A 10,196-nucleotide genomic window follows, 5' to 3' on the forward strand; every position below is an offset into this window, starting at 1 on the left:
CGCTATCATACAGATCTGATCTGAATATGTTCGTGAAGGAAAAACTCTACGCCAATACAAGCACAAATGAGATAAACAAATACAAACAATCTTGTAAATCATTACAAGTAAAGATTATAATTACACTGTCTTAAGGGCTCGTTTGAAATTACTGGCTTCCTAGTTCTTAAGCATATAAAATTATTAAGCATTAAAGGAAGTTAGACAAGCAAAGCAAAAGTTCTTCAAAATCAAGTTTAACATGGTAAAAACCAAAAACAAAATATTAAAAGGATACACCAAGTAAGATCCATGAGCAAATGCACCGACCAGTACCGCAGTAAACAACCGATCCCTTAAAACCGGTTTGTGCCTCAATGTAAGTCGAACTAAAACACACAAAAACTAATAGCTTTAGCAAACAAAAACGTTGTAAAATGTACGTAACTGGATGCACATATCACCAACTTAAACATTGTCAATCCTTCATATTTAGCAAACTCTATCTTTTTCTTAACTTAACAATATACATAACGATACATATGTACATTTAGTAGGATCATATAAGAGCAATCTTAATCATAGTAACAGTAAATTGTAAATCCAAATTGTATATTGTATACTCCGTAATAAACAAAATAATTAAATAAACAAAATAATTATATTAACTGAATAATATAAACTTACTAAGAGGAAGAACAGGAGCATAAATCAACGGAACTAGAAACTTAAATGGAGCTCCTTTGCTCTGTCGCATATATACTGCATCTCTATATCATCATCAACAACAATAACACAAATAAGTTATATTTATTAAGTAATTCGCATATCGATTGATGAATATAGTGTGGATTTAACATTATTTACCTGTCAGAAGATTGAGATGAAGATGATGACATTGCAACGAATTGAAATTATAAATTTTAAAAATTGAAATTGAAATTAAATCGAATTAGGGATCGGTGATGATCAACGCCTTTGGGTTTCTAAGCAGTTTCAGTGAGAAAGTGTTGTTTATATATTGTTACATATTTAGTCCTTTTAATATCGGAAATTATACACTTCACCCTTACGTTTTAACTTTTGAAGGTTATGAGATAACAAATTAACAATTAACAATGATCAATAATTTAACGTGTATTATTGTAGTTGTAGATTTAGATTGAAATGTCTAACTAATAAAAATAGATGGGCCTAATGATGATTCATCTTTTGTTTTAATGTTATTTATATTTCTTAAAATTAGTGAGAATAATATAATAGATGGGATAATTTAAAACCTTATGATGGGGATAATTTAAATTAAAATGTCTAGCTAATAAAATGATGATTCATCTTCATTTGATGTGTATATATTTCTTTAAAATTCGTGAGAAGTATAACGCAAAGATCTAACACCTTTCTGTTAACGGACCTGTAAATTTATGTTATTAGCCCATTAGTTAATATAGCTTTAGCCTATTTATTTAGTATATGGCAATATCATAGGCCTTTTTGTCCTACTATAACTGGACTAAAGGTATCTTAACTAATGGGCCAAAAATATATACCTATATTCTATATGTAGGTCCATTTAAAACTTTCGTTTTACAATTTAGGTAGATAGATAAATACGGAGTAGAGAATTAGATGATATGAGTATATTTGTGTGATGCCGTGATAGGAAAATATATTGAAAATAATATTTATTATGGAGTATTTTTATGAAAAGCAAGAAAATCTTACAGTATATATTATATTTATATTTATATTATTTTCTTTTTTTAAGTAAGCAAAGAAACCTCCTATAAACGAGCAAAGTATTTATATTATTAATTATTAATAATAAGAATAGTACAACAGATATGCTCTAAACACATATAAAACTCAAAGAAATGAAACAGAACAGCAGCCAAGGAATGGCATATTACACTGTAGCAGCCCACATTGTGGCAAAAACAAGCCCGCAATGCACCATAAAACTAATGAAAGAAGCAGAAATAAAAGGCTGTAGAGATAGCAACGCAACTATGTACATCACCCTATATGGCTACATTGCTCCATAAGTGATTGGGTTAGTAACGTATGTCAACCAATGTTAGTCTTGTGAATTCGTCTCGACTTCCATTAAAATCTCTTCACTTTAATTTCGTTATGAGCAACTGGACCATTCCATTTTTATTTTTGAAAAATGAATGATAAAAAGTAAGAGTGTTTTTGTGTTTAAATAGCGATAACATATATTTTACACTAAAACACTATTACCGTAAGAAAATACTAATTTATGTAATTTTCTCAGTATAGTATATAGTATAACTTCATAATCTATTATTCTGAAATTATTTAAATATATTTCTGCAATTATAAGTAGCATTTTACTACATATTTTACAATAGTTTCAAAATTTCAAAATCATTAATACTTTAAAATAACAATAATAATAACAATAACAATTTAATCAAAATAGAAAATAAGGTTATGCTAAATGGTGTCCCTATGACATATGTTAATACTATTCGTGGATGGTGGTGTGAGGCGTGAGTTTGGGGTTTTTTTTAATGATATGACGCTATTAGTTGAAAATTTTATGTTTTATGGTGGTGTGAATAAAATGTGTGATAATATCTATTTAGTTAATTGGTTAAATGAGGATAAGAATAGTATATTAATAATCAAAAAATCAATCAATTAAAAAAATCAGGTGAGCACAAACACTCGTTACTTCACCTGTGAGAATCCCAAACGCTGCCTAACACAAAAATTGGGATGGTTTTGCCACCTAAGCAACCCACACTGTAGGTTTTAAGATTCCCTAACAAATGCCCTAAGGGCAGGGGATACAGGCTTTAAGATTCCACTACCAACTATATTACCAAATAAGGTGGACATTGTTTTCTAGCTCTTCTATTTATACCCTTTCTTCAATTTTAAAAATTAAAATTAATTAATTAAACTCCAACAGAAAAGTGATACGTTCCTATTTTTATGTACACCTTATAATTTGCATAATAATAATAATAGAATTTTAATATTTTGGCTCGTAGTTTTGAAGTTTTCCCTCATTTTTAGAATAATGATTAAAAAGGGAATATCTTTCTACAGAGCAATGATTCACCATTGCTTAGACCATTTGTAGTGGTAGTTGGTGTTGTGAGTTCGTGTTGTGCACTTTTTGCACTTTTTTGATGACTAAGACGTGTTGTGTTGTTGAGTGTAGTAGTGGTGGTGTTGTGAGTTGGTGTTGTGTTAGTGGAATGCTGATGTGACATTTAATTTTGTATTTTTCTGTTTTATTTATTTGTTTTGTTTTATTTTTATTATTAATATGATTATGATTATATTATATTTTAAAAAATATTATTTAAATTCAACGGCTATATTTCCAACCGTTTGATTTTTTTTTTCAAACCGTTATATTTTTCCATATATAAACACCCACCCATCACAAACTATAACACACACTTCATTTCTCCTTAAAATCTATATAATTTCTCTCAAATTTCAAAATGAGTCCGTTGAATGTTTGCGTAAAAGTTCATTACGGAGGTGAATTTGATCAAGGATTGATGAATTATACACTGGACTCAACACGTGATTATTATATTAATGTACGTGAGTATCGTTATTTTTATAGTTTGCTTGCAGTTCTCCATCAAGACATACCATACCCAGTCAGACAAGTATGGTATTTTAAAAGACCCGGAGTTCCCGTCACGCTACTTGAAGATGACCACGATTATTATGCTTTGATTGGAAAAGCTTTGGTACGTAGGCAAGCAATTACGATTTATACCGAATTTAGGGAAGAAAGCTACGCTCTTTCTGATTCGCCAAGAGAAGTTGCTTCATCTTCGAGTAGCGATGGCGGATTTCAACAATATGATATCCGCGATTACTTATCTGATTGATGAAGGTGCTTGTTGAAGATAGCCGTTAGGAAAATAATGTAATCGTTTTAGGAACTAAGTTGTTTTTCACTTTTTAGGAAAATAATGTAATCGTATGTTTGCGAATGAATGAAATAAACAGCTACTTTTTATTAATGAAAATAAAGTACATTAATTCCTAAAACAATACATCAATTTAAAATTCACAAACGAAAATATAAAATACATAACAGATTATTAATTATCAATATTAATATTAGCGCTACGAAAATAATGTGATAAGTTCCAAACGTGCTCGGTTAAATCTGACTCCAACCGATTGTGAACTTGCTTATCTCTGATTTTGTAATAACCCGACTTTTCCGTTAAATACTTAACAACCATTTATTAAATTCAATGACTTTTCCAAGCTATTTTTTTTATATTTAAGAACAGACTACTTTTGATATGTGTTAATTTATCACTAGAAAATTTTGAAGATTAGTAATAATAAAGTTAAAAATTGAAACTACTAACTTATGAAGATATATAAATACTTTAAAAAAATAATAATAAATAAAAATATATAATAAAGGATTAAATTGAATTTCGACATCACTAGATTCGTATCTATTTCTAGTCACAATTTAGATCCAAGTTGTAAGAAATTTTTATACTACTTTTTAATATTTTTTTTTTTTTTTGTAAAACACTACGGTTAGTGAACCAGAAAAAATATCTTTTCAAACAACAAAATGTATGAATTTGTAATTTTTAATAATTATATTATATAATAAATGAGTTTTAAAAATCATGTTAATTAAGTAGGATATTCTTAAATTATAATCCGTGTTTATTTGATTATCACACCCGTAATATATCTATTTACTCGTGACTACACATTTAATACCCGTGTTTATTAATTATAACCCGTGACTATACAGTTAATACCCGTGATATCTATTATTAAGATAACTATATCACCCGTGACTTATTTTATATCTATATATTTCTTTCATCTCATCTAGTACATACATACACGTTTTATTTTTCTCTTCTTTCTCTTAATCAATGACTCCAATATTATTCATCATCATCGTCAACACTTCAAGCTTCAAGAACTCCATCAAAAACTTACTTGATCGTTAAATTGAACACGGATTATTGCTCCTCTCGAAGAGCTCTACACATCCATACCAACAATTTCTTGATTAAAGTAAGTTTCAAAAACTCTATTTTTTGGGTTTTCATGTTTTTGTTACATTTTAGGATAGATATAGTGTCTAGTGCTCAAGTCCTTGTATGTATGCATGATATTATTCGTTAATTTGATCGTTTGATGACTTTTTGATGAATCACGAATTTGTTTTGTGTGAGGTCAGAAATTTGAACTTGTTGAATGTATAATATTATGAGATAATTAGAATCCTCTTGAAAAACTAATAAGTTTGGGCTTTGGAATTTCGAATTTTCGTTACCGTATGCTCATGTTATGTTTAATTGAAGTTTTAACTCGTTTTTATGAATGATCACGAATTTGAATGGTATGCTACTTATATGAACATGATATTTTCAGTTTATGATATGTGTATAAATGTATTGCTCTTGAAAAATTAATAACTTTTCATTAAGATATCATATGATTTCGATTTCTATATCAAAAGTTATGATTAATTGATTTCGGATTGAAAATTCGTATTTGAAATTGGGATTCTGGAAAAATTGAGTTTACAATCTGTTCTTGGCATTATGATATTTGAAAAGAGCTTGAAAAATTAATAACTTTTGGTTTAAGAATCGTTTGATTTCGATTAACGGATCAAAAACTACGCGTAAATAGATTTTGATATAAACATTCGTAACTGCTTATCTGATTCTGAGCAGGTAAATCTTAGTAACTGATTATGATAAGTTGTTAGATGAATTACTCTCAAAAAGTAGTTAAATTTTCATATAGATATTGCGTAAATTGAGCGAACAGGTCAAAAGTTAGGATTAAAATAAGGTACATTTCGGGATAGGCTGAAAAAGTACGTTTTTGACATGGTTAATGAGGTGCAATTAAAAACCTGGGTTGATAAGATTGTAGATGTTGAAAAGCTATTGAATTTAGACTCAAGAATCGGGTCATTTCGATTTTTCTTGAACCCTATACACTCGTTCAAAGTTTTGTACATTTTATTAAAAGTGCTGTTAAAAACTGATTCGATCAGCAGGTACGTTTGCTGTTTCTGGGGCTGTTCTGGGTCGAATGAAACTATACAAAAAATTGAATAGATTCTCCACTTAAAAATGACGCATCTCCAATTGGCGGTGACGAATTTAGAGTTGCGATGATTTTTCTAAAAATCACAGAAGTTGCTGCTGTAAATACGATTTTAAACGTGTGTTTTTGGAAATGAATCGGGTTATAAAAATAATGACCAATGCTAGAGACTTGAGACTTTTTGTACGAACTTAATACATGATAACGCCATTTTCATACATATATTTTGGGCGTTATCTTGTTCCATTTGTTGGTATTTTGAAGACTTTGATTAAGATATCGAGTTATTTGAGTTTAAAATGAAGAAAGTGTCAAGATATGGTTCGTTGGCTCATTATTGTTGATTTTATTGAAGATATAGCCAAAACGAAGTTAGAGTTGAAGATAAACGTGCCTCGGGTGAAAAAATCAGTTTCCATCGCTTCAGGATACATTTTATCGCGTTTTGGTCATCATGATACGTGATGAAGTGCATCAGAACACGACATGGAAAAAAGGGCATTCTGACCAATCTGTCGCGTTTCAAGCAGCTTTGTCGCGTCCTGGTCATCGCGTATCACGATGGGATGTCGCGGATCGCGACCAGAGTCGGTTCCAGTTGTTTTCCCTGCTTCTATAAATAGACGAATTTTACCCCAATTTAGGGTATGCAGTTTTTATTCCGAACTTTAGCCTACAGCAACTTTAGTTACGAATTTCTTTGTCTTTCTTCATTATTTTACAAGGGTTTAAGCTACAATATCATTCTTGGTTAGTTTAATCTTTATATTAACTTTTATTACTTTTATTAATTTGTTCTTCATTCAATTCAATGATTATGTTTAATTGTTCTTCTTATTTATTTGTTATTTGCTTTACCATGAGTAGCTAAATATTTAGTATTCACTTAGATGCATGAACCTAGGTGATGGATTGCGATCTTTTGGTTAACAACAATTAATTAAAATTACACAAGTTTATGTCTAGCTAAGATCCACCGTTAATAAAGCTTATTGATTGTTAGATCACGGAAGTTATTGATTAACTAACGACAGTTAAATTGATTAATAGCTTTTACTAGATTATTGAACGTGAATAATTTAGGAATACGTGAGATTTTATGAGGGACACCGATAATAAAATTAATCGTATAGTGGTTGAGCTTGAAATTAGTTGCAATAACTGTGAGGTTGTAAGGGACACCAAACCAACCTAAGTTAGATTATAATCTTGAGTAATATCATTGTGAATTGGTTAGTAACTCTAGGTTAACGACAGTTATACTTAGGTTGCTAGTCTTAAACTGTAGGAATCGACAGATAAATACAGTGTCACATCATTGTAATTGTTTAATTAACGGGTTTAAACGAGCAATCCTAGCCTAGGGAATTGAATCTAAGTGGATACGTTTGCTTCTTATTGAGTTAAGTTTAATATACTTTCGCGTTTAATCAGTTTTACAACAAAACTCCCCTTTTTAAATCTTAGAATAATTAATAGTTCAAGTTTTCAATTACCTGCTCTCTGTGGAAATTGGTCAAATACTTGTTTAATTACTACACGAACTGGTTATAGTTGCATATATTGTGTGATAATCGATATGTATTTAGCTAATAATTTAGAGTACGAAATTACACATCAACTTTTTGGCGCCGCTGCCGGGGAGCGGTGTAATTATTGGAAATTTGGTTAAGCTTTTGATTATTCGATCCTTTTGTGAGAAGCAATTCTTGCAAAAGTTCCTTTTCTATTATTTTTGTTCGATTTTACGCTCGGTTTTGTTGTGGTGTGATCGCAGGTTAGGTACAAATAACTCTGGAACCGTCTAGAGTTTACTACACACACAGCAAAGCTAAAGAAGAACAGGAAATCGCCGAGGATTTCGCTGAGTTACCTTTTTATATTCCGGATTTTGAGTATATTAAGGAAGAAGTTAACATGGCTGAAGGAGCAGCAGGACAGACTATGGAAGCATTGATGAAAGCCACAAGGGCTGGTAACGACACGCCATCAGGCAACCACCAGTCACTACAGATTTTGAAGTCAAGGGACAGATTCTTAATATGATAACTCACCAATGCCAATTCAGAGGTACACTGAAGGAGGATGCATTCGAGCATCTTCGTTCCTTTAAAAGCATTTGCAACTTGTTCAAGATTGCAAATATCGCGGAGACAGTTATCTATTTGAGGGTTTTTCCTTGGTCTTTGAAAGATGACGCCAAGGATTGGTTAGACTCATTGCCTGAAGGTGAAATTGATAGTTGGGCTACAATGGAAGATAAATTTTTGCAACGTTTCTTTCCAGCTGCAAAGGCCGCTCAACTGCAGAGCGAAATTAATCACTTTGTTCAGAAGCCACATGAGACACTTTATGATGCTTGGACACGGTTCAGAAAAATGTTACGTAATTGTCCTCAACACGGGTTGAACAACTTCAATAAGGTCCAAATTTTCTACAAGGGGGTTAATTTGCCGACGAGGAAAGAACTTGATATTGCTGCAGGTGGTTCTTTGATGAAAAAGACTCTGGATGACGCTTATGAAATCATCTCAGATACTGCCACGCATTCGTATGATTGGCATCAAGAATTAGATCTTTCTCGCTCTTCTTATGTTGCTAGTACCGAAACTAGTGACGAGCTTGCTGCAGTTAAGGCTCAACTTGCGACTTTTAAGAGACAGATAGAGTCAATGACTAAAGAGATGCACGCTATGAAAGTGGATTATGAATTATGCCAAGGACCGCATCTTACCAAAGATTGTGATCAAGCATCAATGGAGGAACAGGCAAATTATCTGGGTTACGTTAAGAAGGGTGATTTTGCCCTTAGTGAATTTCTGGGTGGGAGACAGTTTTTCAATCAGGCGAATAACATGGGCGGTAACAATTATCAGAGTGGTAATCCGGTTTATCAGGCAATCAGAAGGTATATCCGTACAGGCCGCCTGGGTTTAATAGCAGAAATCAGCAAGCACCACCTAGGAATTTCCAGCAGCCTGTACCACCAGTTCAGCAGCCAGAAAATAAGATGTCTCCTTTGGAGGAGTTGCTACGGGGTTTTATTATGAAAACGGACGAAAGTATCACTGCTTTGAGGCAAGATGGGGAATCTACAAAACAGCAAGTTAGAAATCAGCAGGCTTCGATTCAGAACTTGGAACGGGATGTGGGGAATATTGCTCAATCTTTATCGAAGAGACCACCGGGTGCTCTCCCAGCTAATACGCAATCTAATCCCAACAACAAGATGCCAGCTAGGAATGAGCACGTGAATGCTATAACCACTCGAAGTGGTTTGGTTATTAACAAGGAGACTCTGAAGTCTTCTCCTATTGTTTCTTCTAATGTTTTGCAGGTACCTATTAATGAGGAGCAAAAGGAGGAAGAGCCTGAGTTAGAAAAGTCGTTTGACGAAGAGAAAAAGGAAGATGATCCGCCAGAGATCATAACTAAATCACCGCCGTTGAAGGAATACAAAGCGCCAATTCCTTACCCGAAAGCGTTGAAAAAGGATCAGCTCGCGAGTCAATATCAGAAATTTGCAAACATGATTAAACAGATTAGCGTGAACATGCCACTCGCGGAAGTGCTCCAAGGGATGCCTAACTATGGGAAGTTTCTCAAAGATCTTATCTCCAAGAAAGGTAAGTACCATGAGGTATCCGCCGCATTCCTCCATAAGGAATGTTCGGCCATCTTGAAAAAGAGCAAGATGCCTCCAAAATTGGGCGACCCGGGTAGTTTTCTTATTCCTTGCGCTATGGGTAATTCGGAAGTGTACGATGCACTTGCCGACTTAGGTGCTAGTGTTAACCTTATGCCATATTCGTTATATCTTAAACTTGGCTTAGGAGACTTGAAACCTACAAGAATGGGGATTCGCTTAGCGAACCACTCTTTTGATACCCCCATTGGAATAGCCGAGGACATATTGGTAAAGGTTGAGTCACTTGTATTCCCAGTTGATTTCATGATCTTAGAGATTAGAGAGGACACTAAGGTGCCCATTATTCTAGGTCGACCATTCCTTAACACCGCGGATGCTATCATCCACGTTCAAAAAGAACAACTTAGCTTAGGTGTTGGGAATGAGAGGGTGATTTGTCACATTAATAAAGCCATGA

The sequence above is a fragment of the Rutidosis leptorrhynchoides genome, chromosome 2 (assembly GCF_046630445.1).
Source record: "Rutidosis leptorrhynchoides isolate AG116_Rl617_1_P2 chromosome 2, CSIRO_AGI_Rlap_v1, whole genome shotgun sequence".
In the NCBI taxonomy this organism is placed as follows: Eukaryota; Viridiplantae; Streptophyta; class Magnoliopsida; order Asterales; family Asteraceae; genus Rutidosis; species Rutidosis leptorrhynchoides.